An 18,362-nucleotide genomic window follows, 5' to 3' on the forward strand; every position below is an offset into this window, starting at 1 on the left:
CGAACTGGGAAATGTTAATCAAGGGTTTCACTTAACAAGGAGCTGCAAATTATCCAACTTCTTAAGTTTTCCGATACCCATCTTTTGAATTTAATTATTGGCTCTGTTTTTTACCCACCACTCGAAGACAATGGTTTGACTATTTTACAAATTGCATTATCAAGGATTTTTCATCACTGTAATAAATAATAATTCTGCCAAATTCTTACAGAACATCACTCTAGTGAGCTATTAACAAGCTCTTAAAAGCTATCACTTCAATACATCTGATAAGTATCATAAGTCTTAATACAGAAAAATTATGCAAAGAGCAAAAAGCTCCTTGGGCCCTGCTGAAGCCATGACAGGATTATGTTGATAATGCACATGGAAACAGAGGATGTCTTCCCACTCTTCCAGCTGTTTAAGCGAGTACTGCCTGTAGAACAGGTCACAATTATTATGTGAACATGTGAAATGAGATCTTCATGTATATTCCTGCACATTTGAGTTATATAATTTAAATCAATAGAAAAAAAGAGGCAGGCCATGGGAGTTCATTTAGATAAGCTCCTGGAACACACTTATATATCACAGGCATTGAGCATATTGGGATTAGAACTGCATGAAGGTAATTTCTACTACTTAACTTCTCTCTTCCTCTCATCAACAAAAGCAAATTTTGTCTTATGCTAGTAAGACAATGCTATGCTGCAAAAAAAAGACCAGCCTGCCACTTGCATATATATATATATTATATATATATGTTTATGTATGGCTGTCTGTATACTGAAAAGTGCATCTTCCTTTCCCTGGTCACAGTCCCTGCCTTCCTCCCAAGCAGTGCAGACTGGCTTCTGCTTGCTTTCCAAAAGCTTTGAAGACCACAGGTGAATCTAGACCTGTTTCAGACCTATTCCAAGTGGCTGCAGCCCTCAGAAGTTGTAATTCATTCTCTTTATTTACATTTTCTTTTCTATTGATTCAGAACAGAATCATGTTGTATATAGCATGAAATCAAGGGTTTACTCCATTTCATGCCACAGGTGGGGCACAAGGTACTTCTGTGGGCACATTTAGGAATGAAAGGCCTCTTGGACTTTGGAGACCTGTGAAGATCAGAGGGAAAGAACCCCTGCCTGTCTGTCAGATCCATCTCTCATATTGCAAAAAGTCTCTAGTGAACCATCACTAGATCAACATCTGGATTTTGACATGGAGCAAACCAGTTGCTTCAGTTCAAAAGGGAGCCCAGGAACAAAGTAACACTTGTCAAATAGAACCAAGCTCCATCTGTGAGCCAAGCCTTAGATGATGCAGGCCTTTGAATTAACATTTCTTTGGCTATTTGAGAGAGCTGCATGATGTTTTAAAAAAATAGGATATGACACTGATGGTAAAGCTGTACTTTAAAAAATAAGCAGTGGTTGCCTTCAAATTGCTTGCTTTTCTAGAATAATGAACAACTCTGGCTGACTTTTTTAGATGGTTGACTTTTTACACCTTTTAAAAAATCTGGTCTAAATTTATTACATCTGTAAGATTTGCACTAAAATATAACCTATTGCAAGAGAAACTACTAATGGCCATGAATTAAAAGAACAACAAATTCTACTAAAACTTCTAAAATCCTAGTAAATATAATTCTTGCTCTTTCCACTGACATCTAACTCTTCTTCAATCTGCATTTATGGTTATTTTATGTTCCTGATCTGTTTCAGTTCGAATCTTACTACAAAATAAATTAAGTTGGACAAATATTACCAGGTCATTGAAACAATTAATAACTGAATAGTGTTTAACAATTTTGCCTGGAAGCTTATTAATAAAGGAGACTAAATAATGTTTTCTTAAACGGAGTGATTAATTTCTCATGATTTGATAATTTTTTCCTCAATGTTGTACAAAGAAAAAGTGTACTGAAATGTGATCTGAAAATAACAATCCTAGCTCTGCTTTTCAGACTTTGAAAGCCTCCATTTAAAAATCTAGTTATGGATTAATCTTTTAAATAAAAATGGAAGAAATTATTAAAAGTATTCATTGTCCATATGCAAATCTCTAAAATTTTTCAATGTGTTAACCAGGCATCTGTCAAACTATTCATGTACAATGTTCACAAAACCCCTCAAGGTTTAACATAAATCAGTTATGTCTCAAAAAACATATATCTTTTTGTACACATCTGTAGACTGAAACAATCTTTAAATTTTTTTTTAAAGTCTTCTACTGCAATTTCAACTCTAATTATATAACGCTACTTCTAAATGTCAAATATTTGTAAGTATTTATGCTAGAAATAAAAATGTGACATACAAATGAACCTATCTCCTCTATTTTATAGACCATGCATAACTAAAATTTCATTCCCCCATTCGTTACATGCCTTTATAGAGTAATTGTATAACTCTTCAGAAACAGAACTTATTTTAAACTCTGATTCTACAAAGGTGTAAAATGGTTCCCAACAGAAAGTTGATGTCAAGCCATGGACACTGAACACAGAATGAACATGGGAGAAGAACTTTTATAAATGATTTGTCAAAAAAAAAACAAAACCATCTAACTTGGACCAACCATAGGACCAAATGGAACCATCATTTCTTTACTTTTTTCAATTCACACTATCAAAAGTACTCTTCCATAGTCTCTACTAATGTTTTGATTGTCTTGCTGAAATTCCACATTCTTAAGATTTACTATAGATGTATAATTTTTTTATTGCTAGAATGATAGTTTTATAATTTCTTGTTTATATCAGACAGATCTCCAAACTTTTACATTGAGTTTTCAAAGAAAATGGATGGATTGCAAGATATGAACACCTACAGTACCCAAAAGAGAACAAGTGCTCACTTAAAAAGGAAGAATATAGGGTATATCTGAAACTCTCACAGTTGTCTAAAATCAATACATGAAGAAAGTGCCTGGAGTGTGGGTGAGATGGTATGTGCTGAAGAAAGGGAGATGAGTGGCTGGCACACGTCTCTGAATACAAGGCAATCTGTTGGGAAGAGGGTGTCCAAATCATCACAGTAGGAAAGTCAATACAGCTCTCCCACAGGCTAGAGGTAGCTGTTGAAATTCTGGGACATGGTGGGATTTGAGGCACTCCCCATATCTTCATTGTTTTTCTTCAGCTAGCTTACCTCCTTCACTGATATGATGTTTTCAGCATTATTTTATGTCTTTTGGTACTACTGCATACTTAGTGAGTTGTCTAACTTGGATGTTGTGAAATCTTCTGGGACATGGTTGAAACACCATGTCACCAGCATTTTGACAGCTGATTCCAATTTACAGATTAGTCTGAAAACTGACTAATCATTAACATTTTGTTCAGTGTTGGGTATGTAGATTGTGGTTATTCAGAGCATCTCTCCATAAAAAAGACTCAATATCCTTAGAAATTCCCATGAGACCAAATGAGTTAACCAGGAAACTGAAAAAGAAGAAGAATCTACTTCTACTATAAGATAGAGCAATAATTTAAGGAAAACTTGAGATTTGATGGAGCAGAATTTACATATTATTGGAGACAAACTACTATTGAACAGCCCCCCTTTCCAATTTTTACATTTGTATCTCAATACAGCTGCAATGAACTTAATTTCATTTTCTTTCTTCTTAATGGCTAAGAATATAATTATTCCTCAGAGAAAAGCTTTCAACCAAAACACATAAAAGCACTTCTGCTGCAACACTGGTGTCTATGAACCATTGTTTGAGCATGTTAATGTGCTGCTGTAGCAATAGATAAGGATAGAAGTGTGTGGTCAGAGAGGCCAGAGTTGTTTATAAAGACTCTCTGAGGACTAAGAAACAATCTATTCACTAATATAAATCATGAGCTGTTGAAGTGAAAAATAAAATCTCCTTTTCAGAAATGAAGAAATCACCAGACATCAATGGAATTACATCTGGTGCACTTATTCGGTGCAATTATTCAGTAGACAATAGAGAATGTAGTAACTGATTTTGGAGAGGATAAGGTTTGTCCAGATGAATCTTTTAAAGCTAGCTAAAGTCTTTTTCTCCTTATTAGTATCCCCAGCAGCAAAGTCATGGCCAGAAAAAAGCACTGAAATGAAGATAAGTTAAAAAACCCCTGACTAGAGATTAAGACATTCATAGTAGTGTTAATGTGGTGGTTTTAATGTTTTTCTACAAAAATCAAACTTCCTTTCTATTTTAAAGTGTTCTGTTTTCTCACAATTACCATGGCCATTTCAGACAAATCCAATTTGACTTGACTTTCAGGGTGTTTAGAACATACTCTACCCACAGACAAAGTCTCTGTAGCTTGTCTGCTTTTCTTTAGAAAAGCATGGATTTCCAAAAGAAATCTCAATATGTCTTTACTTCTCTGTAATATCAAAGAGATTAACCCTCACTTTTCTAGTCAACTTTATCAGATCCAATATTCTTGTCATAATAAAAGCTAATACAAAACTGAAATACTTTGTTAAACAAAATATAGGAAAAGAAAAATCTACAAAGAAGTTGTCACCAAAGTCTCTTTTGACAATAAGGATGGTAGGCTATTATTCCCGAGCTATGGCAGACCAATTTCTTAATCCATTACTAGATTCTAGAGAAGTACTTCTTTTCTCCTGTGATTTCTCTTTTTATTATCAAATTTTTGTTTCTCATTTCAAATATTTAGTGGACAATAAACTATCTCCAGGCATGGAGACACTACACATAACTGAAACAGCCAGTTCTCTGAACAGGGAAATATAGACATTGAAGTATAGAGTCTACCAAGATGTAGAATAATCCAAATTACAGAAGGTTTGAAGAGGCTGCCAACATCACCTGTTTCAACCTTCAACCTAGTACCACCATAATCACGCCTAAACCATATCCCCAAGTGCCACATCCAAATGTCTTTTGAACACTTGCAGAGACAGTGACTCCACTACCTCCCTGGCAATTTATTCCAGTGAAAAACCACTCTTTCAGTGAAAAAAGTTTTCCTAATATCTAATTTGAACCTCCCCTGGTGCAATTTAATGCCATTTCCTCTCATCTTTTCATTTGAGACTTGGAAAAAGAAACCAACTTCCACCTCACTACAACCTCCTATCAGGTAGTCGTAGAGAAAAATGAAGTCCCCACTTAGTCTCCTTTTCTCAAGATTAACAACCACAGTTTCCCCAGTTGTTCCTCATAGGACATGTTTTCTTGACCCTTAACCAGCATTATCCATTCTCTGGACAAGCTCCAGCACCTCAATATCCATTTTGAAATGAGGGGCCCAAAACTGAAAACAGTACTCAAGGTGACGCCTCATCAGTGTCGAGTACAGCAGGAAAATCACTTCTTTGGTCCTGCTGGCCACAGTATTCTTGATATAGACCAAGTTGCCACTGGCCTTTTTGGCCACCTGAGCACACTGCTGATACATATCCAGCTACCTGCCAATGAGCATCCCTGAGTCCCCATTCCTTGCCAGTGCCAAAGCTGATGTGTTTTTTATCTTCTCTGCCTTTTTCCTGTCCTCAAGTCTCCTTCCAGATTTTTTCCCAACGTTCCTGCTTCTCAGAATACAATTTTTGAAAATGAAGATTTAAGATTTTTTCTCTGTCTTTTGTGAACTTACAGCTAGTGAGGGTGAACTTCTCCTTAATTGGTTAGAGCATGGTGCTACAAATGCCAAGGTCATGGGTTTGATCCCTGTACAGTCCATTCACTTAAGAGATGGACTTGATGATCCTTGTGGGCTCCTTCCAACTCAGAATATTCTGTGAAAAAAAAATGATCTAGTCTACAGAGGGCTATTTAAAACTGCCTTAATTAAAGCAGGAAATAACAGTTCAGTGAGGTCAACCAGAAAACAAGGACTTTGACAACCAGAGAAGTGTGAAGATATAGCAACAGCATCCGTCCTTTGAGCACTGAGTGAATTGCTTCCTTTTACCATGGCAGAATTGAAGCTTTAATTCTGTCTTATTACAAATAGTATAAGCAAAACTATCAATTGCTTAACCAATACTTATTGATTTACAGTGCTCTGGGAAGGAAAAAACATCTCAGTGGGATGCAAGTACCAAAGACAATAGAAAGGATCTAGGTCACTGGGATGTGACAGCACTAGTCAAGGTTATTTGCCTGTTCCCTGATTTCAAAAAACTTTGTGGTATACAAAAAACAGGAATAAGGAGCCTGGCCACCTTCACACCTTGTAACTCGTGTATGTGCATTGTACTGGCCCAGGTGTACAAGCCAGCTCTGTCTTCCAGCTTCTCCATGTGAACGTGACAAAAGAGTGCAGTTTACTCTCTTCATTCAGTCAATACGTGTTACAGCACTGCTGGTCTCTTTTTGCTTTTCTTCTTTAGGATGCTGATATGGTAGAGTTCATGTGACACAGTGCAATAAAACATTGCATTTATTCCAGTACTGTCTCCTTTTGTATCCCATCATATACAACCTACAGATTTTCATAGATAATACCATGCTCATTCAACTCAGGCATTTTTCTCAAGGGAATGTTTTTTATCATCTACGTATTTAGAAGCTAAACAAACTAAGATCAAAAAAATCTGACAAAAAAACACAGAGAAAAAAGTAGAAACTAGTCTGTTCACCAAATTTTTCAAGAAATCCAAAATCAAATCAAATTTCTGATGTTCGCTTTCATCTGTTAAATTTTTAGAACTGAAGTAAAATTTAAATGAAACAAAAATCTTAAATTAAGGAAATGAACTGTACATTTGAGTCTGCTAGAGGTTTTTTTGGTTTCGTCACAGTTGTTCAGCTAGATATTGTAAATTGACAAAACGCTTCAGTAAGCCTAAATGTTCTAAATTATTTTGTGGCATTTTTTGCCAACAAAATGCAAGTGAAAGATTATGCTCTGGTCTAAAGTCACGCTTTATTTAATTCTAAGCTTTCTAGGCACTGAGGTTACAGACCATATATTTCTTTCCACATACACCAGATGTGAAAAAATTGCATGTGGAAAATGAAAAGAGAAAACCTCTCTGGTTTTCTATGTTCTTGTATTATTTCAGTCTTCAAGCATGTTTTTTGTGAGGCTCATTTGAGTTAGATGTAAAACAGTGGTGGATTAAAGGGTATAGCAAAAGGAAGGAGTCCAAAACTGGGTTACAGCAGACAGTCACACATTTGGAGAGAGCTCCATAAAATTTTCAAGTCATATATCATGTGTGCAAGACAGTGAGTTGTACATGTATTTTCATATGATTATGTATATAGAATATATAAAAATGTTCGGGTTGGAAAAGACCTCTAGGATCTTTGAGTCCAACCATTAACCTAACACTATCAAATCCCCCACTAACTATGGTCCTAAGTGCCACGTATCTCTTAGTACACATTCAGGGATGTGTACATAACCCACCCCTCAATATAAGCTGTTTTAAGATTGTCTTTATGATATTTGTAATTAATTCTTCCACTTATATGTGCAAAGTAACACAAAGAGTAACAAAAAGTTGTTTCTATTAAATAAATAATAATAATAATGGCCCATCTTCGCGAACGAAGATTTGGGGAAAGGTCTTTTACCTTTCCAGCCTGCGCAATGGATTTTTTAGGTGAGACACAGCCTGCGCTGAACTGAGCCCACCCTTTAATCCTAAGGTTCATCTGCCGGGGCCAAGCAAGCTTGGACAATGGCAGTGAGGTCCTCAGGACGTAGGTTTGTTTAGAGTGTCCTTCTCATAGATGGATGGCCACACAGGGCTAACGACCTCCATCAGGCCAGGAGACCGCGATTTGAACCCGTGGTCGCAGCAGTGAAAGTCCTGCACGCTAACCACTAGGCCACCAGGGGTCTCCTATTAAATACTCCTCTGTACTAAGTGGTAGGAACAATTGATTTCTCAGTCACATGGTCACTGTGTGCATGCAGGTGTTTCAATCTGTAAAACTTTACGTGAAATTTTTCATTTATTACTACTGAATAGGAAAATTGAGTCAGGAGCTTAGATATGGTAAAGAAACCCATTTTAGAAGGTTATTGAAATGAAATATAGTACTGAAATATTCATTTATTTAACTTTGTTCCAGGCTCCTATAAGATCAGTAATGTTTGAGAAATTTGCCTTTTGTTCCAGATACTGCTTGAATATAAGTGGATGCCAACGACAATTTTCTTTATAACTGCTAGATGACAATCACAGGAGAGACAAATATTTTACAATCTAGACTTTTGGTGATTGGGGGCTAGGGGTGATGTTTGTACTTCTGGAAACTGCGTTTACCTTCCTACTGCAAAGGAGATGTAAATAATCTACTTTGATAAATGCACATGTTCATTACAAATATTGATTGACCTTTCTGTATATGTCAGTGACAATAAGTAGGCTTTGGCAACCTGTGAGGATGGAAACAAGTTAAAGACACCCTTGTAAAGACTAAGATAAGCTTTTAGTGGGGGAGGGGGATAAGAGTTGAATTTCAGTGTATATATCGGTAAGTTCAAAGTCATTACTGACCTTTCTGAAGATTAGAAAAACAGAATGATATTGTAAATTTCAGTCTGCAAGCAGCCTCTATTGAAGTATTTCAGTTTATTCCATTGATAGCAATCCCAAGTCATGTCCTCTGACTTTTAATGCAGCTCAGTTTCTGGAAACAGGATCTGTAACAGTAATATAATTTTATTAATCAGGGTGGTTTTGGGATGATAAACCCAAGTTTATAATTTGCCTATAAGCAATCTGAGCTCTTTGTGGGGCCATTCAATTTTTGTAAGACCCCAGGTTCTAGCGATGAGCCCATCAAAGGGGTTTTACTCTATACAAGGCACAAAAAATCCGACTGCTGAATGTATGAAAAAGGCCATCAGTTCTTTTATACCTTGAGAGACCGCATGGGAGAAGAAACTGCACATGTTTCTCAGGAGGTCAAATAACACACTTTTATTGGCAAACTTTAGAAAATAAGGCAACTTGGCAAAAGTTTAAAGAGCAACATTCAACCAAAATGAAGCATTTCACAAAGCATTGACTTAGCACATGCTAACCCATACAACTTAACCCATCCAGCTTTAAGTTACCCAAATACCAAGAAAGGAGGTTAGGAGAAGAAGAAGAAGTAGAGAAAGAGAGAGAAAAAGAGAGAATTATAGCTACCACCCCAGAGTGACAGCTGCTCCAGGGCTGGCCAAGGAGGTTTCAAGGGGCTGGGGTATGGAGCAGGGCACCATTTCACCTTCATGAAATTCAACTTGTCCCTTCCCCCTCAATCACACACTTGAGTTTGTCTGAACCAATGATTAATATAATAATCCAGTGTGTCTCTCACAATTTTTCAGCTAAGTTAGGCTATGTGAGGAAAGCAGATGTTTCCAAGGCTAAACTGAAAGGGAGAGGACAAGAACAAATAAAGCCTTCCTCACACTTTTTCAGTTTTGCAGAACTCCTCGTCACACCCAGGCTGTAGGAGGTCTGCAGGAACCCATAGCCAAACCTCTTGCTGGTTTGTGGCTCTCTCTGCTCCAAGCCCTTTAGTTCCATCTGCTGCTCATTTAGGATGGACCTCCTCAGAAAGCTGAAAGCAATCCCAATATGTATTTTCCTTTTCTATTACATAATTTTCTCAGGAATAAAAAACTTACTTTTACTTTGTGGCCTGAACCCCATGGCCCGTATCCCTATCATGGATCACAAATCATACAAAGCTCAAGTCCTAATTTTTAGTGTCAAATCAAAGGCAATTCTCTTCTTTCATATCCTTTAAAGTTCTGATTTTTCCTGAATTTTACTCCCCATGCAGCTCAGCTCTTGGCATAAATGAAAATTCCACTTTAAAGAGTGTAGAATTGGCAGATTGGCATGCAGATGAAGTTACAGATCTCAAGGACACTTTCAAGTTGCAAGAGGTGAATGAACACCCAGTAGATTATGAGTCAGAAAATGTCAGAATAATCATATTAGGAAACTCCTATGGCTTACTTGACCTTTTTTATAGGAAAAAAAAGGTTCAACTTTGACTTTGCTTGCACTTGTTTTCTTCCTCTTACTCAGAAATTAAAAATGTTATTTTAAAGGCAGGAAGCAATTGGAAACTGCTCATACTGTTAATATTTTATATATTGTTAGTGGAATGAATGCCAAAAAGAGATTGCATTTTCAAATGACAATGTATGTACTTAAAGATATTTGTAATTAACTCTTATAGAGCTCTTTAAAAGTAGAGAACAAAGCAGAATAAGTGTTTTGTATGGGGAGGGATAGTCACTGTTATTTTCTGAAATATGTTTTTCTCTGACAGAGTAGTGCACAATAGTGAAACAGACTCGTGTCTCCAGAAATTTTTTTCTCAAGGCTACTGAGCTGAAGCATATTGACTCACAGACTATTTTTGAGATAAGAATGTTATTCTTTTCTTTTTGGCAAAAAGATGAACTAACAACAGTCTTCAATTCTGGTGAGGCTGTTGTGAGGTGCTTGTTCAGGTTCCTTGCTTCCCTGCTAGCCCCATAGTCAGGCTTGGAAACGTCTGCAGATATGAAGACATTGATTCATCATCTGCTACCCCAAAATCAGACAACTTCACACCACATGCATTCTTCAGCAGGGCTGATGCTTTCTTCTGCAAGTCTAGAGCCAGCTGACTTTCAAAGTCTGTTCATGTGAGCCTGTAGGGTCAGTCCTTCAGTCCTGAGCTCAGCTGAGGTTCCCACTGTTGTTTTAGAAAGCATTCATCAGTTTAGTTCTGTTCCAACATGAGAAAATATGCTCCCATGGGAAAATCCAGAATATGACTGCAATTTGACTACTGTAGCAGAAAATGAGGCTTATTTGGACTGAAATTATCCTATCGGGGCAATAAAAAAGATTCAGTACAAAGATCATTTTACTTCAAAAAACTGTTACAAAGATGTGATTTTGAGTATTTCCTGTATGTAAGTGAGTAATATTAGAAAAACTTGCTCTCACTTCCTGGAATAACATCATGAATACTGTATAATGGCTATGATTAATACATGCATGAAAAATACTATGTAAACAGAAAAAAAAAAATCTATGTTTTGACATGGTCTATAGAAATAAACAACCCTTTTACCTAAATAAGTACAAACTGTTTGCCCACAGTTATTGTTGCACGCAAAATCCTGTGATCCTTATGTAAGTGCTAAGTCACTCTCTGAGACCTGAAGCCCCTGTGGAAGCCGGTGCATGTGGAAAGGGACCAGTTCACAGAGGTATCACATCCAGTGTCCAGTTAAGGGAACCTCCTTCAGCACCATTGCACCTAAATTCCCTGGCCATACGTGCCACAGCTTTTGAATGCACCCTGTGGTATCATAGGAGAAGTTAATGTGGAATGCCAAAGGAACAAGTCCTTGGGATTAGTTTGCCCTATCTGTGGGTTTCAGTCTACATCTCATTCCTGGTGACTTCCCACCATTTTCCCCAGCCAGCTAACACAAAGTGCAATTCACTGTCTCTACATGTAGACAATGACTACATAAACCTCAGGAAACCCTTCTTATTACTCATGTGTCCCCTTTTAACAAAGAAATAGCTTCTACCATCAAGGTGACTGACTAGAACAGATAAATCCTCTTCAAGATTCCTAGTAATGAACCATGATATGAGAAGATACAGCATGTCAGTTGCCTGACTTCTGGAGCAGTAAGATGCTGGCTTAACATAAGGAATAGCTACCAAATATCCTGATCTGCCCAAGAACACGCCAGGATGACACTCAGCAATAACTAAGATCCTATGCCCGTTTTCAGTACAGATCTTCCTCATTGACTGCCCTCTATGTGGTACCTACCAGCCACTGCACTCCTCTTTGGGATGCCCTCATTAAACCTGTGATGCGCCTGATCTAACAAAAAAGCAGAAAAAATTGCCATTGAACCATTAATTTTACAATAGAACCCGGCAGGTTTTTCTCCATTTAAAATTAGAAACAAAATTTATAATGACATATCTACTATTCAGTTGTCCTTTTGAAAGAAAAATATAACAATTTTAAATTAAAATCTTACAGTCTTACAGTGAAAAACCTTTTTAGCAATACCATCAAAATGGTTTGCTCTTCCATATACTTATCAGCAGCAGATTGTATTTATCATTTACAATCATTGAATTGTATTACATGATTGTATTGGATTGTATTACATGATTGGATTAATCTCTAAGTATTTTTTCTTTCTTAAATAACTTATATATTAATAAAATATCATTATTCTTATTAAGGATAGTATTCTCAAATATTTCTTTGCTGTTAAAAAATCTGGGATTACAAGTGAAAACTTACAAATATTAAAGACTTAGAAATAATAGGCTTTACATTTGCTTTGCCTGAAGTTTTTGTCTTTTTTGTGCTTTAGTACCTGACTAAATTTTAACAGTAGAAGAGAATAACCTTCTAGAGAGCAGACAGACCTCACCGCAGTGGATCAAATGTAAACCTGTGTGGTTAAAAATATTCACTTAATGTATTTTTTCTGTGTCCCTCACTAGCTGGCTTTTTCAAAAAAAAAAAACAAGTAGTCTGCCTGTGGTAGGAAGAAAAAAAAAAGCAAATGGGCAAATCAGGAAAAGAGGGATGCCCTTTCTTCTTCCCCAGTCAGAAAGCAGCCTGTTTGACTTCATAAGCAGGTCAGAAGAAAATCTGTTTTATAATCATAGGTAGTCATAAAGCAGCCAGTGATTCCCAGCAGTGACTCCACAGTCTGCTTTTACCTTGTCAGAAACTGAAGAAAGATGTGTCATCACACAACCGGTGCTGGTCAGGGTCATGCGCAGTTAGATATACACAAGGCATATAAGCAAATAGTACTTTCTGCAAAACTGTGTATGACAAATTACGCTACTTAAAGCTGAGGATTTACTGCTGGGATTCTTCTCTTTGAAAGAACCAATAAACAAAGTAATCTTAATTACATTCTATGAACTGGGAAGAAATGGATTAACAAAATATAAGATTTTCACATGGAAGCACATGGAGCTTTTTCACTATATCAAGTGTTTCTCTTTCCCCTTAGATAAATTTCCTTGTTTTTTTATTAAATACATAAAAGTAAGTTTTTGTTCACCACTTGTGTACTCATTAGATGCTTATTGGATGCATTGTAATTAAGGGGAATTTTGAAACAGTTTTGCAGGAACAAAGCAAGTGGCTTCATATTTTATGATCAAGATGGTCCCCCAGCTACAAAAGACAGCATGGGAGAAACAATAAAGGTATCTATTAGGCATGTAAGAGCAATGTTGTTAGCTAGCAACTTAGTGAATATCAGGAGGACTGAGATTAAACAGCAAGGAGAAAAGATGGTACATGGCATTGTAAAGGGAATTCAAAGGGAAGGAATGACAGGATCAGAGAAGGAGTCATAAATTCTTTTGACAACTTCAAAGCAAGCAGAGTTGAGGGGAGGAGCTGTATGCACAAGCTTTCATTTTATTGCATTGTATAAATTTTCACAGTCTTTTCCAGTTATGCCCTACTTATTTTCTATCTGTAAATGCATTACCAGCCTGGAGATCCCAATTACTGTGGGAATTGCAGAGGTCTCGATTACTAAGGAAACTTGTTAAAATTACTTTTCTACACACATATCTATGATGTTGAGACACTTTAGTCCCCGAGCAGAGTGGAAGCCTGAGGTTGGAAATAGTGAAAATCACAGTGTTTGCAGGATTCAGACCAATCACATGCAAATATATTATCATGCTTATAATGATCATCAATTCCCTTAATTATCTTGGAGGAAGAAAGATACATGAGGTGTGTTCTTCAAGACATTAGATCGGCTAGCAAAAGAGATGATAGGTGCTTTTTCTTCACTCTTTTGAAGGTGGAAGGAGGGGTTGGGAAAGATAATGATCATGCTTCCTTTCCCTGTTCTGTTTTTCAAAAAATTTGGAGAAAATTATATTAATACAATATCCTGGTTTCTGTTCAGATTATTACTTATGTTTTAAACAATAGATGTTAAATTGAGTTTTTTGGGGCAAGTACAAGAAGGTAGAATGTATTCTACATTATTTTAATGTTGTTGAATAAAGAATGTATGATTTATGCTGAAATAGACAAAATGATACTGGTCAGACTCCCTCATGTGGCTGTCCATGTCTGCACTGATGTCTCAGATATCTGTGCTGCTGTCCAGTTTTCTGGCAAATATAGCCCAGGGAGCAGAACTGAGATAAGAAATCTGTAACTTTGCATTTTCATATCTAATGGTTGTAGATTTGTCTCTAAGAGCAGTAATGAAATAGAAAAGCTTCCTGATGGCAAAATGGATAAAGAAGAAAAAAAGGGAGAAACCAGAAATGAGTCATACATTTGTTTTGAAATTTATAGATACAGCAATATACATATGTATATAAGCATGTCTACATATATGCCTATATTAAATATGTACAATTAGCTGGGCAGTTGCTTAGAATAAGATGCAATGAGTGGTAGGGTTTTAGGGGAAAATTCCAGTATAGAATTCACAGAGGAAGTTTGGATAACAGCAATAAACTTAGTGGAAGAATTTACATTAGTCTTATGTTTCTTAAACTGTGGACAAAATAAAAAAAGAACATTCAGCATTAAAAGACCTTGTTCAGTGAGTACAGAACAAGAAACTAAGTGTAGTTCTTCATATTTTGTTTACCTACAGACAGTGGCTAATTTTATTCATGTGTCAGTGGTGCTTCAAACCGAGCTTGGCATTGGTTAAACATGTGACTCAGCCTGACACTCACAGACTGAATCCTATGGTCTAGGAGAGCATGGTCATCCCCGTTTGATGAGACACAGTGTTCTTTCTAGTTCTTGTCTTTCCTATGTTGGCAGAAATGTAAAAGTTGGCAAGCATTCACATCTAAGTTATACCAACTGATAAAAACGACAGAGTAATTGGCCTGAACTGTTGTTACTCAAAAGTTTTAAATCTTTTATATCTGAAAATTTAATAGAATTTTTTTACATTGAATTTTTACCGTAATGAGACTAAAATTACTTCCACATTCTTTGCACTGAGAAACACAAAGGCAATTTTATTGCCATTCTTGACTTTCAGTGCTGGATCAATTACGCTGTATAGAATCATAGAGTCATTTATGTTGGAAAAGACCTCTAAGACAAGACCTCAAGTCAGCTGTTAACTGCCACTGCCAAGTCCACCACTAAGCCATGGCCCTAAGTGACACATTTACACATCTTTTAAATACTTCCAGAGATGGTGACTCAATCCCTTCCCTGGGCAGCCTATTCCAGTGCTTGACTACCTTTTCTGTGAAGAAATTTTTCCTGATATCCAATCTATATCTTCCCTGGCCCAACCTTTTAATCAATATTTTTAGTCAATATGTCCATAAATAGGATTAAATTTACCTTTCTGTTCATGTAAATAGCATTTTTAGACTTGTTTTTCCACTGGTGGAAAAAAGGACTATGTGTTAAGAAACACAGCTGTCTCCGGCTAATTTTAAGAGGCTAATATGGATAACTTTAACAATCAATTGATAAACTCAGTGTTGCAATTCTTTGTCACAACATACAAGTATGACAAATATTTCTACTTCTAAACCTTTGGTTGTCTTGGTGGAACATAAATTAAATACACCATAAACTTCCAAAAGTTATGCTGACTTCTTTATCAGTATCAGAACATGTAACGCTTAGGAACCAAAAAAGTATTATAATAGCAATGTATTCTGGCTGGATAAGAGACTGGAAAAAATATCATTAGTAGAGAAATATATATATATTTATAGAAAATCTGTACTAACTTTACAAGCATGATATAATGGTTTAAATGATAGCAGAATGTGATGACAGATGAGTGTGTTAAATATGACAGGGATACCATATGTCTTTAATTCATTCTGTTAACATCTTTTCATGATCTTACTTGGTAAATTGCAATTTAAAAAAAAAATTAAAATATGATGCATAATTGCCAAAATATTTCTATTACTTTTGTTGGGTTTTCCAGTCAGTGCTTCAGATTGCAGTCTGAAAATCACTTTATAAATTGGAAGCTTTAATTTTGAAGAGAAGATTATACTACACAACTAAATGAGTCTCTTAAATAAAAACAGAGAAATAAGTTTTGGCAGTAACTGTATAAGTGAAATGTGCACATGACATCTTCTTCCTATTTTTCTTTTAATAGCTGTGGCAGCATGGTTTTTTCAGGTACACTGAGCATATGGATGTATCTCTTCCACATGCTTAAGAGAATATAAGCCTATTTTCTTTTATGTTTAGAGTGGAAACATACTGAAATCAGTTTGAAAATCATGTTTAACTCACTGTTCTAATAATTCCATAAGCTCATTGCAGACAGTATAAAACATACTGATTTGTCAGCCTTCATGAATGGTGACTTACTGCGAATGGAAGAGCATGCTGATCCACATTCAGATGCACCTAATTTCCCTTCAGTCTCCAAACTTCATATGAGAGATGAGCTGGGCCCTGCTGAAAATCAATACAGGATGACCTGGAAAGAGATCAGACAGACATCGTGCTAAGGATTTCTTACCAGCTTTCACTGCAGGAGCCATAGGAAATTATGATGCAAAAGTAGCAAACATATATAAAATATTTCACTGTTATGAACAAACATTAGCAGTAGTTGGGCCAGATTATCAAACTGATCCTTTCCAAAAACTCCACAGGATAGTTTTTTCAGATGTCCTTCCTCTGTTCTCTCTTTCATGCAAAATGCCTGTTCTCTGGCCTTGTCAAAGTAAAGTAAAGGACTCTTAACACACTGCCACTGAGCAGCTCTGCTGAGCAGCTGCACAATGGTAAGAGCCAGACCCGTGGCTTAAATTTTGAACCTCTTAGTTATTTCAAGGTGAATTTTATGTGCAGTTAGGAATATTATTACATTATATAAGATTTTTCACATGAGACTTTTATCAAAATATTGTGATACCTCCCTAACATGTAAAAAGAAAGCAGAAGTGGATTGCAGCATGCCATTTGGAAATTCCCAAATGTCTTAAGACAAGCAGGCAAGACAGAAGGCTGGCCTGGCTGAACAGGAATTTTCTCCTGGAAATAAAGCAAAAAAGGAAGGTGAATGCCCAGTGGAAGCAAGGACAAGTGACATGGAAAGAATACATAGAAGCTGCTTGCCACTTGTAGAGAGAAAATTCATGTAGCCAAAGCTTAGCTGGAGTTGAAGCTGGACAGAAATGTGGGGGACAATAAAAACAACATTTTCAAATATATTAATGGCAATAGGCAGGATAGAAATATCATCAGTCTATTACCGGATGAAGACGGTCACCACACAAACAGGGCCAGAGACAAGGCAGAGGTGTTTAATGCTTTCTTTGCCTCTTTCTTCAACATGGATGATGAACCAAGAGGGTCTCAGTGCCCTAAGCTGGAAGACCATAACTGCGAGAATGATCCACTCCCAGCCGACCTGAACTTGTGCAGGATCTGCTGCTCCAGCTGGATTCCTACAGATTCCTACAAATCTATGGGATTCATCCGAGAATCCTCAAAGAGCTGGCTGATGTAATTTACAAAGCCTCTCTCTTGATTTAATTTGAAGTGGTCTTGGAAATCCAGAGAGGTCCCAGCTGACTGGAAGCTGGCAAACCTTGTCCCAATTTTCAAGAAGACCAAGAAGGAGGATCCAGAAACTGCAAGCCTGTCAGTCTCCCTTCAGTGCCTGGTTAGCTATGGAGAAGATAATTCTGGGAGGTACTGAAAAACAGCTGGAGGACAATGCAGTCATTGGTCACAGCCAGCTTTGCTTCTCAAGAGGAAAGTCCTGCTCATCAAGCCTGATTTCCTTCTATGACAAGGTAACCCATCTAGTTAAGGGTTAGGGAAGCCTAACCCAACGTCAAGGGAAGCCTGTTGATGTAATCTTTTTGGATTTCAGTAAAGTTTTCAATACTGCCTCTCACAGGATCCTTCTACACAAACTGTCCAGCACACAGCTGGATAAACACATCATGTGGCGGGTGAGCAATTGGCTCACGGGTTGAGCACAGAGGGTAATAGTGAGTGAGGTAACATCAGACTGGTGACCTGTCACTAGTTGGGTTCCACAGGGCTCCATCTTGGGCCCTGTGCTCTTCAACATCATAAGTGACTTGAGCATAGGACTAGAAGGGATACTAAGCAAGTTTGCAGATGACACAAAACTGTGAGGAGCTGTTGACTCCCTCAAAGGCAGGGAGGCCCTGCAGAGAGACCTCGACAAATTAGACTGGGCAATCACCAACCATATGAAGTTCAACCAGTGAAAGTGCCAGATTCTGCACCTGGGGTGGGGCAACCCTGGATGTACGTACAGACTCTGGAATGAGATGCTAGAAAGCAGTACCATGGAAAGCTGGAAAGCAGTACCTAGGGGTCCTGGTCATTGGCAAGTTGAATATGAGCCACCTGGCTCCCTGACAGCCAGGAGGGCC

At 37.2% G+C, this 18,362-nt stretch overlaps 1 long non-coding RNA gene across 1 annotated transcript; it reads right to left on the reverse strand.

Moving 5' to 3' along the window:
* Positions 1-5,693: 5,693 nt before the first annotated feature.
* LOC113964478 lies at positions 5,694-16,928 on the reverse strand. The gene is made up of 3 exons (XR_003533204.1): positions 16,862-16,928; positions 16,309-16,420; positions 5,694-5,726 (listed from the first exon to the last, which is right to left on the reverse strand). It is a non-coding gene; the product is annotated as an uncharacterized LOC113964478 (long non-coding RNA).
* Between the last annotated feature and the right edge of the window lie 1,434 nt (positions 16,929-18,362).

The sequence above is a fragment of the Neopelma chrysocephalum genome, unplaced genomic scaffold, assembly GCF_003984885.1.
Source record: "Neopelma chrysocephalum unplaced genomic scaffold, ASM398488v2 Primary Assembly neopelma1_42, whole genome shotgun sequence".
Classification (NCBI taxonomy): domain Eukaryota; kingdom Metazoa; phylum Chordata; class Aves; order Passeriformes; family Pipridae; genus Neopelma; species Neopelma chrysocephalum.